This window comes from Octopus sinensis, linkage group LG22 (genome assembly GCF_006345805.1).
Source record: "Octopus sinensis linkage group LG22, ASM634580v1, whole genome shotgun sequence".
Lineage (NCBI taxonomy): Eukaryota > Metazoa > Mollusca > Cephalopoda > Octopoda > Octopodidae > Octopus > Octopus sinensis.
This window is the reverse complement of record NC_043018.1, coordinates 21,961,002-21,977,321: the sequence shown is the minus strand read 5'-3', so window position 1 is coordinate 21,977,321 and position 16,320 is coordinate 21,961,002.

Genomic DNA, 16,320 nt, shown 5'->3' with positions numbered 1-16,320 from the left:
GGTGAGGAGTGGTGTTTCTACTACATAGATTGTCTCTATGTTTCTGGCTCAAAAGTTGAACCCAGCACTCATCTAGGTTGAGAAACCTTCAAGGAAACCAGCTGGATCTGCCTGAAACAATGTCAGGGTTTCCCATGATGCTTTCGATCAAGTGTCAGAAGACATGGCATCCACTGAGCAGTAAGCTTCGTCGTGTCAAGTGCATTGTACAGAGTATTCTCAACTCTCTCATGAGATATACTAATAACATTGGCTATTTGATTTATAGCTTATTGCCTGTTATCCATCACCATGTGGGGAACATGATCAATATTCTTATCTCTTTACTGCCCACAAGGGGCTACACACAGAGCGGAAAAAACGAACAGATTAAGTCGATTATAACGACCCCTGTGCCTAACTGGTACTTATTTAATTGACCCAGAAAGGATGATAGACAAAGTCGACCTCGGCGGAATTTGAACTCAGAATGTAGCGGCAGATGAAAGCATTTCGCCCGGCGTGCTAACATTTCTGCCAGCTCACCGCCTTCAATATTCTCTTTGGTGTTGGCAGTTGCAGGATGTCCAGACCTTAAGGTCATCTTAAAGACGCTCTCTTCTCTTCTAAATTCAGCTGCTCACTTTTGTACAGTTGAATGCTGGTTGCAATTCACTTAAGGATTTGTTGAGTGCATGTTGCCAGACTTTAGGTCAATATAACAAATTGACACTAGAATAAATCACAGGAAAGTACTTATCTAACGACCGATTGTATTGTCTGCCACCAGTGCGTAATATGAGAACAAGAGAGTCCCAAAGAAATTAGTTTAGCTAGTTTCAGCTACCATGCTTAGACTTGAAAATGTAGATCAGCCCAGAAAGAAATGTTCTGCTTGAGTCAACGTGTGTATCCGTAAGAACAAAAACGCAACTCATTTGAGCATGGAGACGTCTGTCTTTTATAGCTATGCCGTTCAGTGCCACCTAGCTGCTAACGATGCGAAGGGGGAGATAACTCATGGTTATTTCCCCTTTTTTAAGTAAATAAACTTCATCGCATTAATGATGTCACCAACGTTCACACACACCTGCATGACCCCTCTAAATTCAGCATACCATGCTTGCACAGTTGATAAATCTGGAGTGTCACCCCCTAATGTAGCAACCATGTCAGCATGAATGTCCTTGGGAGGGCTAAACCCTTCTTTCTACTAGTCTCTTATTATAAAAGGCAGATTTTATCTGCCTCCCTTTGGGAGTTATACAAATCTACAATATAGGATTTCTTCAATTACAATTTACCTAGCATTTTTAAGAGTACAATGCATCGCGTCATGCCAGGTCCAGTTTTTAAAATTTAAACTCCAATTAAGCAAAATTTACAGAAAACTCACATTCTGGTGTGTGTGTCAAATACTTTTCTTAGTCTGGTTTACACCACACGCAAACGCACACACACAGTGTGCAACGAATAAAATGAAAGTAAATAGCGACAGAGTGATTTGTTGTTTCTGTCTATCACGCTGATAGATACATGAGTAAAATGTATGGGAAGCTAACAGATAAAAGTGAGTGAAAATGTTCTTGGAAGAGTGTAAATTAGCGACAGAGTGATTTGAGGAGGACTAAACTGAAAGTATGAAACAGTGTTTATGTATAAACAGACGACACTTATATAAACCCTTTCGTTACCAAACCGCCCGAATTTACCTATTCATATTTAAATGAGAATATCAGAGTAAATCTCTTTAGTACATTCGTGAAAACACGTATTATACTTCGTAAACACTTCAAATACAGTTTTGTACAAAAATCGAAGTGTAATTTTAATTCCGTGAATTATGGGAGATTTTTTTCCGAAATTTGTTCCTATTGTGTTTTCAAAATTTGTAATTCTGACAAAAAATCTAGCATCTAGCTTTTCAGCCAACCCTTGTGTGTGTGTACATGTGTGTATATCATCATCATCATCATTTAACGTCCGCTTTCCATGCTAGCACGGTTCAACTGGGGTCTGGGAAGCCAGAAGGCTGCACCAGGCCCAGTCTGATCTGGCAATGTATCTATGGCTGGATGCCCTTCCTAATGCCAACCACTCCGTGAGTGCAGTGGGTGCTTTTTACATGCCAGACGGAGCTGGCAAACGGCCACGGATGGATGGTGCTTTTTACATGCCAAGCTGTATGGTCTTTGCCTTTCCCTTGGATAACATCAGTGGCATGAAGAGGGGAGGCCAGTATGCATGGAAGACTGCTGGTCTTCCATAAAATAACCTTGCCCAAACTTGTATCTCAGAGGGTAACTTTCTAGGTGCAATCCCATGGTCATTCATGACCAAGTGGGTCTCCCATATATCTGTGTGTGTGTGTCTTTGTGTCTATATTTGTACCCCAACTACTACATGACAATTGGTGCTGGAGTACTTACATTCTATAACTTAGTAATTTGGCAAAAAGAGACCAATAGAATAATTACCAAGCTTAAAAAATAAAGTATCACATTCAATTCATTCAATAAAAATTCTTCAAGGCAGTGCTCCAGCATGGCCATAGTCTAATGACAGAAAACCAGTAATTGACAAAAGGTGGTTAGGGCAGCGGACTAGCGGTCATAGGATCGCGGTTTCGATTCCCAGACCGGGCGTTGTGAGTGTTTATTGAGCGAAAACACCTAAAAGCCCCACGAGGCTCCGGCAGGGGATGGTGGTGATCCCTGCTGTACTCTTTCGCCACAACTTTCTCTCACTCTTACTTCCTGTTTCTGTTGTACCTGTATTTCAAAGGGCCGGCCTTGTCACGCTGAATATCCCCGAGAACTACGTTAAGGGTACACGTGTCTGTGGAGTGCTCAGCCACTTACACGTTAATTTCACGAGCAGGCTGTTCTGTTGATTCGGATCAACCGGAACCCTCGTCGTCGTAACCAACGGAGTGCTGGTATGCATGAGCGGCTCCTGGTTTTCCATAAACAACCTTGCCCGGACTTGTATCTCGGAGGGTAACTTTCTAGGTGCAATCCCATGGTCATTCATGACCAAGGGAGTCTCCCATATATCTGTGTGTGTGTGTGTGTCTTTGTTTCTATGTTTGTACCCCAACTACTGCATGACAATTGGTGCTGGAGTACTTACATTCTATAACTTGGTAATTATTCTATTGGTCTCTTTTTTGCCAAATTACTAAGCTTAAAAAATAAAGAATCACATTCAATTCATTCAACAGAAATTCTTCAAGGCAGTGCTCTAGCATGGCCATAGTCTAATGACTGAAAACCAGTAATTGACAAAAGATACACACACAAAACATTTCTCTATTTCCAGCCACCATGAACTGCCCCCACAAAAACCCCAACTGACTTAGGTACCACAAAGTAAGGCCGAACCTTTATTGAAAAGCTTGAGAACTAAACTTCTTCACCACACAGTCATTCATGAGACTGTTCTCGTTACTCAAGATGTAATTTTAATTAATCAAATTCCCTTGGTGTACACTAATTAACATAATTATGTTAATTAGTGCAAACTTTACCGATGGTCTTTGAAGTTTGTTTTCTCCTGATGTTGCTGGATATTTTTATCCACAGTTTCTAATTGATTTTTCTTTTATGTTAAGCCATGAAGAGATATTAAACCGATTCCAGTGCCTGGTTGATGCAGTTCTTCATTGCAGTGTTGCTTGCCATTTCTATTAATATATAGCTATTTATATTGCTGGCATTTTCATGTGTGTGTGTGTATATATATATATATAACGGACGGAAGCACTCCGTCGGTTACGACGACGAGGCTTCCGGTTGATCCGAATGAACAGAACAGCCTGCTCGTGAAATTAACGTGTAAGTGGCTGAGCACTCCACAGACACGTGTACCCTTAACGTAGTTCTCGGGGATATTCAGCGTGACACAGAGAGTGACAAGGCCGGCCCTTTGAAATACAGGTACAACAGAAACAGGAAGTAAGAGTGAGAGAAAGTTGTGGCGAAAGAGTACAGCAGGGATCACCACCATCCCCTGCCGGAGCCTCGTGGAGCTTTAGGTGTTTTCGCTCAATAAACACTCATAACGCCCGGTCTGGGAATCGAAACCGCGATCCTATTACCGCAAGTCCGCTGCCCTAACCACTGGGCATATATATATATATGCATAATACATATACACACACACATATATGTATGTATTTATATAGGAGTGGCTGTGTGGTAAGTAGCTTGCTTACCAACCACATGGCTCCGGACTCAGTCCCACTGCGTGGCACCTTGGGCAAGTGTCTTCTACTATAGCCTCGGGCTGACCAAAGCCTTGTAAGTGGATTTGGTAGACAGAAACTGAAAGAAGCCCATCGTATATATGTATATATATATATATATATATATATATATATATATATATGTGCGTGTGTGTGTCTGTGTTTGTCCCCCTAGCATTGCTTGACAACCGATGCTGGTGTGCTTATGTCCCTGTTACTTAGCAGTTCGGCAAAAGAGACTGATAGAATAAGTACTGGGCTTACAAAAAAAGAATAAATCCCGGGGTCGAGTTGCTCGATTAAAGGCGGTGCTCCAGCATGGCCACAGTCAAATGACTGAAACAAGTAAAAGAATATAATACATATACACACACACATATATGTATGTATTTATATAGGAGTGGCTGTGTGGTAAGTAGCTTGCTTAGCAACCACATGGTTCTTGGTTCAGTCCCACTGCGTGGCACCTTGGGCAAGTGTCTTCAACTATAGCCTCGGGCTGACCAAAGCCTTGTCAGTGGATTTGGTAGGCGGAAACTGAAAGAAGCCCGTCATATATATGTATATATATATATATATATGTGTGTGTATATATATGTATGTGTATGTATATGTTTGTGTGTCTGTGTTTGTCCCCCCAACATCGTTTGACAACTGATGATGGTGTATTTACGTCCCCGTAACTTAGCAGTTCGGCAAAAGAGACTGATAGAATAAAGTACTAGGCTTACAAAGAATAAGTCCTGGGGGTCGATTTCTTCGACTAAAGGCGGTGCTCCAGCATGGCTGCAGTCCAATGACTGAAACAAGTAAAAGAGTAAAAGAGAATACATGAACAAAATTTCAAAGCTATGAGATGATGCATGATTAATTCAAAACAATGTGAATGAATAAGCAGAACATTTGCCAGAGTGCTTGCTGGGTCTTGTTCGACACTATTATGTCCTGTATTATAACGGCAAACCTCACTGTCTGCGTATTGGACCGAATAGCACACCTCACCATCTGACTCCACTCATTGTGTCTGTCCACTATTTATTTGTGGTGGAACAGTCCACTTCGCTTCCCGAGGGGTGTCCTCCGCAAGAAAATAATAATCTAAATACTAAAGGGTTAAACCAACTGTGTCCAGCCCAAATATTCTACCTGTTTCATGTTGAAACCTGCCAGATTTAGCCCCTCACTCATACCTTGCTATGTCATTTCCAAAAATAAACAAATACCTCATTGAAATGCCAAAGCTATGAAATAATGCATGATTAATTAAAAACAATGCGGAATATGAAGCATTACATTTGACTGAGTAATTGGGAAGCTAAATGGTTAATTGGTTAATTATCTCAGGTTTATAGTTTAAATAAATAAACATGAGTTTTCATTGCCATCCTTATGGTTTCTATTATCCAGCATATTGCATGGCTTGTTAACTTAATGGTTTGGCAAAAGAGACTGATGACTATAGTGGAGTGAAGATGGCTATTGTGGAGTGAAGATGGCTATCGTGGAGTGAAGGTGGCTATCGTGGAGTGAAGGTGGCTATTGTGGAGTGAAGATGACTATCGTGGAGTGAAGATGGCTATTGTGGAGTGAAGATGGCTATCGTGGAGTGAAGGTGGCTATCGTGGAGTGAAGGTGGCTATTGTGGAGTGAAGATGACTATTGTGGAGTGAAGATGGCTATCGTGGAGTGAAGATGGCTATCGTGGAGTGAAGATGGTTATCGTGGAGTGAAGATGGCTATCGTGGAGTGAAGATGGCTACTGTGGAGTGAAGATGGCTATCGTGGAGTGAAGATGGCTATCGTGGAGTGAAGATGGCTACTGTGGAGTGAGATGGCTATTGTGGAGTGAGATGGCTACTGTGGAGTGAAGATGGCTATTGTGGAGTGAAGATGGCTACTGTGGAGTGAAGATGGCTATCGTGGAGTGAAGCACCAGCCCCACTCACTGATATGAGGCCCCGCTTGCTAGATCAGCTGGTTATCAAATAAAGCTCAATATCCTTCTAGCCATTGCTCATCGTCTCTTTTTAACCAAATCCAGTGGCTAGCCTTCTCCACTGTAGATTGGATATCGGTCATGGTGGTATTGAATTTACGATGAGTTAGGCCTAGCGATAACAACAGTCATCTCCATCCGACTTCGATTGGAAAATGTTCCGCTTTCAAGCCTGCATCTTCACATTCCTCGAGGAGGTTTACATAACGGTTAAATTTTCTTAATACCATCATTTTCATGCCTTCATTCATTTACTATATTTACATACATATATGTCACCTGTGCAGGTGGCACGTAAAAAGCACCCACTACACTCATGGAGTGGTTGGCATTAGGAAGGGCATCCAGCTGTAGAAACATTGCCAGATAAGACTGGAGCCTGGTGCAGCCTTCTGGCTTCCCAGATCCCCGGTCGAACCGTCCAACCCATGCTAGCATGGAGAACGGACGTTAAACGATGATGATGATGTGCGACTGAGACATTGAAAAGCACCATGAAAATAGATAAAAAGCTTGAAGTTTTCCATCAAAGATGCTTCAGAAGGATTCTGAGAATATATTGGCCAAAACACTAGTGTAATTAGTGTGTGTTCCACCTGGGGCAGCCCTTCCGTTTGCCACCCCTGGGCCCCATAAAAGACACATATTGCCTACAGCACACCGAAAAGTGCCATCCCTTTAAAAGTTCCCCACCACCACCACCAGCTACGCTAGTGGGTATGACCATGTAACCAATGATGGTGTTCAAATGAGAGCCAACACAAGATCGTTTAAAGAAATCAGGACCGGACATCATAGGAAGGAAAAAGAAAGAGAAGTAGGCCAAAAACTGCATGGCACAGAACGTTTATGACTGACATGAGAAAGACTAATATTGCATGGGCTGATGTAGAGAAAACTGCAGCCAACAGAGGTCAGTGGTGCCAACTTGCAGTGCAATGTGCTCAAGGGCATAAGAGGAAGTGAGATTGAACCCAAAACCATGAGATTAGGAAAAGAACTTCTTAACCACACATCCATGCCTAAACCTATATATATATTGACAGGCAAAAGGTAGGCAGATAGATAGAGAGATGTAAAATGCAATATATATAAGTGTATATATATATATATTTCTGTCATGAGTAGAGTATTTCAATTATAAATTTGAGAGCACTAGCAATCAAGATATTTATTCGACCAAGCACTAGCAATCAAGATATGTATTCGACCAAGCGCCAATAAGGTATGAGTTATTTTACATATCTTTAATCCAGAAACGCATATATAGTTAATGAAAGCTGGGTGGATTCGTTATTTTTTCTCTTTGCCTGTGTGAGTTGAGAGTATTGCTGTCTGGGAGATACCTTATGGTAGTTGAATAGTATTTAACTGCTATTTCTAAATTTCAGTATGTGGTGAAGCAATTTTGCTAAGCCCTAATTATAATTATGTTTATAATTATAATGTTTGTATAAGTTTACTGATAATGGTTCTTTTAACATACCGAACTACTTGGTAAGATTATTAATTATAAATTGATTAATTAATTTTACCTTTTATTATTATTCAGCGACGCCTTGACTGGCTTCCATGCCGGTGGCACGTAAAAAGCACCATCCAAATCGTGGCCGATGCTAGCCTCGCCTGGCACGTAAAAAGCACCCACTACACTCACGGAGTGGTTGGCATTAGGAAAGGCATCCAGCTGTAGAAAAACTGCCAGATCAGACTGGAGCCTGGTGCAGCCGTCTGGCTTCCCAGATCCCTGGTAGAACCGTCCAACCCATGCTAGCATGGAGAACGGACGTTAAACGATGATGATGATGATATATATACGTGTGTTTGTGTGTGTGTGTGTGTTGGCAAATAAGAAAATACAGGATTTAAAAGGCATACCAATTTCATTGATGCTGGCACCATGAAAAACGTACTCAGTAAAAAAGGACGGTGGTAGGAAGTACATCCAGACATAGGAATGATATCCAAATGAAAATGGGTGAAAGAGGCAGTGTTGTCTGGCCATGCTTAAAGGAGGGAAGTAATTCAAGCAACTGACTCACTCCACAACAATCCATCCAAACCATGCCAGCATAGAAAGTGGATTTAAAATGACGCTGATAATGAGGAAAAGGGGAAGGATATTGAATATTTCCTTATAAGGTAATGTGACTGTTTTAGTGTGACCAAGCAACTAACAATGGATGCTCTCATCTTTTTAATTATGAATAGAAGGAAAAATAAACTCTTATTTTAAAAGCAGAACTGGCATAAAGATATGTGGCTGAAAGAGTGTATGAGATGAACCAGCGCCCCTGGCACGGATGCTAGACTACTTTGGCTATCTTCTCAACATCTAATGTGATAATATCTACCCATTCCATGATATCAACCCAATAATAGACCTTCTGTGTGATTATTTTTTGTGGGGGGGGGGTTGTTTTTTTAAACACTTTAGATAGTGTAGTCCAAGATAAACTATGTCTGAAAAGCCAAGGTAGTCACCACAAGAATCTTGACCTGGAGCTAAGCAACGACAACAAATATCAAGTTTAAACTAACACACAGCTCGATTCAGTCGACTAAAAATTCCTCAAGGCGGTACCCCAGCATGGTTACAGTCTAATGACTGACACAAGTAAAAAAAAATAATAATAATATTCTGATACCGTATTCATTCGCCTACTCTCCTCTCACCAATTCCAGCGTTAAATTTTCTCATAATATGTCTTTAGTATGGGATTACCTCCCTTGTATCCGATAGTGGTTTATAAGGGAGGTAAATCTAAAACGCCTCTTTTATTTATCATTACTCAGAGCAGGATTTATCTCCCATGAACCTTAGTCAACAAGGGGAACCTTTATGCTAGTTATTCTCAACCGGAGGTTTATATGACCCCTAAGGGTTCGTATAAGATTTTGTGGGGTCCACGCAACAAAATAGTCAATTGAGGATCCACAATAGTATTTGTGTGCGTGTGTATTTTTTGTGTGAGTCTTTGTAGATGCACTTTACCGAATGTATGTATACATTTAATGAATTCCTGATTTAGTATCTTCGGAATTGTGTACGTATGTGTGTATGTGCATATGAATGTACACATACATACATAGACGCAGGCGTGGCTGTATGGTAAGAAGCTTGCTTCCCAGCCACATAGAACCAGGTTCAGTTCTACTGCGTAACACCTTGGTAAGTGTCTTCTACTATAGCTCTTCTACTAAAGCCTTGTGAGTGGATTTGGTAGATGGAAACTGAAAGAAGCCTGTCGTATATATATATATATATATATATATATATATATATATATATATATATATATATACATATATATATGTATATGTGTATGTGTATATATATATATATATGTATATATATATATAATATATATATATATATTATATATATATATATATATATTATATATATACACATATATATGTATATGTGTGTGTATATATATATATATATATGTATGTATGTATTTGTATTTTGTATGTCTGTGTTAAGCTGCCTCCAGATAGAGAAAAATTGGAGTGAGGTGGCCAGCAAGGTGTCTGCTCTAACCCAGACCTGGTCTGGACGGGCGTTATCCTCGATAGGAAAGGCGGAGGTGGTGCAGATGTTTATAGCATTGGTTACCACCTACCGTCTGACCGTGGTGCCTTGCCCTGATTTGTGGCTGAACAAGTTGGAGAGAATCCTTTTCTGCTTTTTGTGGAAGGGAGGAAAGCCACTCGTGAAGTGCTCTGTCTGCTGCCAGAAACCGCTAAAGGGTGGGCTAGGGATGCCTTGGCTGAGGATGCGAAAATTCGTATTAAGGTTAAGGCATTTCTGGCTTTACCTGGATGGAGAGCAGGTGTGGTCACCGCACGTCCAGTTCTACCTTCCACAATTAATGTCCTTAACAGACATTGGTAATTGGATCAAGCAGAGACCTAGGCTGGGGGACAGGGAACTGGAGTGCCGCCAGGCACTTCAGCTACTCTCCCGGGCGGGCAATGCTGGCAATAGGAGTTCCACCACGGATTTCTATAGTGGGTTAGCGGAGGTTAAGTCCAAAGACGCCTCGGGGGAGATCGTGGGCTATGATGAAAATCAGTTGATCAACCTGTTCCAGAGAACTTTCAGGCTGGGGTATCTGGACAATTACCAGAAATCGCTGCCTGGCAGTGTTTCCGTGAGGCGTTACCTGTTCGTGATAAACTGTCAAGGCACGGAAGTGCCGTCTCGCTGACATGTTCGAGGTGCAGGCAGGACAGGGAAACCGTCTTGCATGCATTTGTGGAATGTCCGGAATTAACGAGACTGATAGTTTTCGCAGAGCAACTGTTGTCATCGATGGGAAAAGTACAGCTATGTGTATTTAAAAATTATAATTTCAGTTGTTCTGAAGGTGTTATAACTTTACTGTTACCATCTTACCATCTCAGATTTGTAGAACAAGAAATTGGTGACTTCTTTTCTGCTCTGTTCCATAAATAACTGATTATTACCTTCTTTTAACTTGAAGGTTTGTCCTTCACCACCATCTTTTCTCTCTTTTATAAGAGGAGTAACCAAGTATTTCCTTTACAGTAAGACACCTGCACCTCTCTCTTGATGATACTTTCGCCTCTTGTTACCTGGCATAAATCTTCCTCCCTGACATATCTTGTCTTAGTCACCTCGTTGGGGTTGGTTCCACAAATAAAGCACTCAAAATTCTGTTAATTGCTTGGTTGTTGTCAATTGGTGGTTGATGGTTGGTGGCTGACGGTTGGCGGTTGGTGGTTCATGGTTGGCGGTTGATGTTTGGCAGCTAGTGGTTGATAGCTGACGATTGGCAGTTAGTGGTTGATGGTTGGCGGTTGGTGGTTGGTGATTGATGGTTGGCAGTTGGTGGTTGATGGCTGACGATTGGTGGTTGGTGGTTGATGGTTGGTGATTGATGGTTGATGGTTGACAACTGGCAGTTGATGGTTGGTGGATGACAGTTGGCAGTTGATGGTTGGCAGTCAGTGGTTGATGGTTGGTGGTTGGTGGTTGATGGTTGGCCGTTGGTGGTTGGTGGTTGGCAGTTGGTGATAGGAAGAGCATCCAGCTTAATTGTATTATACCAAATCAGACATCAGATCTTGACACAGTCCTCTGGTTCACCAGTTCCTGTCAAATAGACAACATGGAATGCAGATGCTAAATGATAATGACCTAGCATAAATCTACCTCCCTTGCCTTGTCTTGCAAGTTACTTAGTCACCTCATTGATGTTGGTGCCACAAAAAAAAAAAACACCCAGAACTCTGTAAAGTGGTTGGTGGTTGGTGATAGGAAGAGTATCCAGTTTAATCATATCTTACAAAATCAGATACTGGAGCTCTGGCTTGCCAGCTCCTGTCAAATCGTGTGACCTATGGCAGCTAAATGATGATGATGATGACGACAACGACAATGATGATGATGATGATGAAAATGATGCTGATGATGATAATAGTGGTGGTGGTGGTGGTGATGATGATGATGATGACATCTACTGAACTCAATGTAGATAATATATATATATATTATATTTGCACAAATGCAATTCTATTGCCATAACAATAGGAGCCCAGTTCTTGTGCTTAAAAATAAACCCAATAATCTATATGTTATTATCTTATCTGTTGTTTACACTCCAGTATAATGTTCTCCCTGCAATTTTGACCCAGATGTTTTGTATTAAATTTCTCATGACATAAACGAGTAAACATGATAAGTGTGTTTAGCGAAAAGTCTAGCTTACTCTTTTACTTGTTTCAGTCATTTAAGTGCGGCCATGCTGGAGCATCACCTTTAGTCAAGCAAATCGACCCCCAGGACTTATTCTTTGTAAGCCTAGCACTTATTCTATCGGTCTCTTTTTGCCAAACCGCTAAGTTACGGGAATGTAAACATACCAGCATCGGTTGGCAAGCGATGTTGAGGGGACAAACACAGATACACAAACATACACACACACACACACACACACACATATATATATGTATATATATATATATGTATATGTATATATATATGTATATACATATACATATATACGATGGGATTCTTTCAGTTTCCATCTACCAAATCCACTCATAAGGCTTTGGTCGGCCCGAGGCTATAGTAGAAGACACTTGGCCAAAGTGCCACACAGTGGGACTGAACCCGGAACCATGTGGTTGGTAAAAAAAAAACCTTCCTTAAAAAGAATGACACCCACTAACAAAGACTGGCAGTGGGGTAATCACCTGAAGAAAGAGGCCAGATTTACCTAATGTTAATATGTATCCTACACTGGTTCCATATTCTGGACTTTTTGTGAACTGCATCTGCCAACATCATTATGTATTTCTCAGCCTCCAGAAACAGCTGTCGGGTCTGAATCACCATGCCTTCAACCCTTTGAGCTTCTGTGTTTTTGTACTCTGTAAATCTATTCTATTAATATATAAATATCTATATATGGCGGTGCCCCAGCATGGCCACAGCTCATGAGCTGAAACTAGATAAAATCAAATAAATAAATATATCTATACATGAATGTTCATCATCGGAATATCTCCAGTTTTGGTCTCTTTCTATTCACATGTATATATGTACATATACTTTATGGGGTGAATGCAGTTTTGCAACTCTCCTTGAAAAATGCATTTTTATTTTTTTATTTTTTCGGATTCCTGCATTTTAGATGTCGGAGATTACGAATATGCAAAAAGATTCTGGATATGCAAGAAACCACGTTTTGAGAATTTTAAATTCAGTAAGCATATAGATAAGTGTATAAAGAGATAGATAGATATGAATGTCTACCTCGGGCTAAAAACAACAGTAATACCATCTTCTATAGGACTGCCACATTTAGTTGACAAATATATTTTATGAATAAACAGATAAGGATAGATAGATAGACAGATAAATAAATAAATGGATGAAAAGGTTAAAAACTTAAAATTGGGTGAAAGGGTGAAATTTGAGCCCCTTATTAAACTTGCGCGGATTTTTGTCAGTGAACAGGTCGCGGTCTTAAAGCGATGAAAATATTTTGACAAATTAAACTTAAATGTTGAAGGGAATCGAACGGCTTTTGTGTGTTTCTTAAATGGCTTACAAACACCTTCCACGCTGCAATTGTTTTCGTTTCAGCACACGATCTCAGATCAAATCACTTGCTATGCAAGTACATCTCTGTAACATTAATTATTAAACATTAATGTTTGTTTCTCATAAAATGATGTATATTTAATCTACATTAAATTCTTATTTACGATTATTTAAGGCAAACACAAGTAAAATGCAAATTCTTTTCACATTAATGTTTTTGCCTATATTTAATTTCGATTTGCATATGTTCATCAATTTGCTATAATCTCTTTAAAGTAAACAAAATCTAAAATTTAAATGGGGTGGGGGTGAAATTTAAAAAAAATTTTTTTTGTATATCCGTAATCTAAAATGTAGGAATGCCAAAAAATTTTTTTTTTAACTGCATTTTTCAAGAAGTGTGAAACTGCATTAGCTCTTACTTTATATATCTCACCCAAGTGATTTTATTTGTTCATTTGCATCATTATCTACATACATACATACATACATACATACATTATGGCTGCCCCCTCGTTATCGAGTATGGCCATTGCGCGAAGCTTAATCAATGTTGTTATCATGCAATGCCTGTGCAAGAAGATATTTTTTTAAGTGAGGAAAGGCTGTGCACTGAGTCAATCCCACTCACTAAGCAACAGCTGCCATAATCCGAAAAGAAGAACAAGTCAACATCATCGGTAACCACTGAGCCGCAGGTTTTATGTCGGAGTTATCCCAGTTACCTGAGTTACCTTCTCCTAGAAGGATGCCTTAACAAAGGCTAGGAATCCTTCACTCCCAATGGTTTAACTGCGCGATTGGGTATTCAGTCCGATTATTTCTATGTCCCCGTGCATGATACAGCCTTAAGACATTTATTGGATGGCCATTGACTCTCAAGAGTTCCTCCACCCTTTGATGGATTTTGTTTTTCATCCCGCAGGGTGTCCAATAAACACCCTCCTCACCAAGCAAGCTTGGTAGGGTTGCCGGTTTAGTCGCCGACAACCCGACATACATACATACATACATACACATGTGGTGCTTGCTCCAACTTTAAGGATGCTGTCTCTGATGATTTGTCATTATCAATAGCATTTCCGACTTTCTGTCCATGATCTCTCAGATGACTGATTCAGTCTCATTGCAGATCCATGTGGTTTAGAGCATAGTGACAAATGAACGTTGTATCTCACTTCCAGCTGGTTAGGTCTACTTTTCCATTGCCTTATGGCTTTCAGTGAATCAATTGATGAATATGGTCATCATAAAGAGACGTCTGTATGTCACTGATTATAGCAGTAAGCACTTGCACAACACAAGAACCTCTCACTGAGTCTCCATGAGTGGTACCTAGGGACCAGTCAAAGCAAGGTGACCAGTAATCACATGAAACTACAGGTTTTACATCAGGGTGTCCCTCTCTTAGAAGGATGTTGTGACAACAGCTAGGGAGCCCTCACTTCCAGTAATTCTACTGCACCCAGAACCATGCAGTTGTGAAGCAACCTTCTCACCACAAAACTACCACAAGAAACTTAATTTAAACTTAATTAAAATCATCTCACAGATTCTCAAATCTATGTGCTAATAAACAAATGTCAATGAACTAATCAAAATACTATGTTGCCTGACATAGAAATGGTTAAAAGACAAGATGATATACAACTATGCCACAAACAGAATCCTAAACTACAATAGACATAGAAACATTAGATTGTATAACCCACCCTACACTGTAGCAGTAACAAACAGAATAACAAGAGTGTTCTTCATACGCCTTCAAAAAAAAATGTTACCACACACTTCACATATACTTTTTAATTTCTAATAAAAATGCTGTCAAAATTTCTAACTCCACTATCCAAAACTTTGTGCAAAGCATCACAAAGTCCAACATCTCTAAGATTAACAAACACCAAATTCAAAGGACCAACATACAATGCAACTGCTTCAACCCTGATTCATGTCCTATAGACTCAAACTGCTTAACATAGGCTATTGTCTACCAATGCATGGTGTAAACAACTCATACTTCAAAGACTTATATTGGCTTGACATGAAACCATTTCAAATAAAGATATTACACCCATACTCACACCTTTAGAAAACTCAAACAGATCTAACCAGGCACCACTAGCTCCATACATTTGGGAACTAGATAGTAAGCCCATACTCTTTTGATTAAATTGTAAAAAGCTGAAAAAGACAAACACATACTCAAGTAATAACAAATCAAGCAACATCTGCACCAGAAAAAACCTAGAAGTTTTCTTTACAACATCACCTCTTCCAAACAAATATTCTGAATATACTTTATCTATTATTCACAAGATTTCTAAGACTTACAAATACTTTAGACCCATTAATTTCTGTGGCCACTAATGAACACACAAGGCAGCTATTTATTATAAATCAATCTTGAAATATTTTCCATTTATTACAGACACGTCTTTAGCTAATATATCATTTCTAACCTTCTTATATATATTCCAATCTAACACCATAGATTATATCATTTTCTGTCCTACAATATATTCAAATTTTCCCCCCACAACTATAGGTATTATTCAATCCCACCTATAATTATCTTTCTCATATAATTAACCATCTTACCTATGTCCCCTATCTCCTCCTCTTCACATAATACAATCTTATTATTGACAAATATTTGTTGATTTATCTTCTTCCTATAAGGCTCCTTTCTCCTCCTGATTTCCCACTTTGATACTTTCTTACACAGTCTCTCAAGACATTACCTGTCTAGTCTGGTCACTAGTCACCACCACAATCTACTCAGCACATCAGTCAATATATCAATACTGTCTATTCACCACTATTGTTAATATAATACCATTGCCGAGACCCAACCTTGCAAAATTGTCAATATATTACAATAGAGCCCAGTCCCTCTCAATATATTACTATTGTCTAGTCACCACCATGGTTAACATGTCAGTGTCTAGTCACCATCCTTCTCAGCACACCCACACACACATATATGTATGTGTGTATATATATATATATATACATACA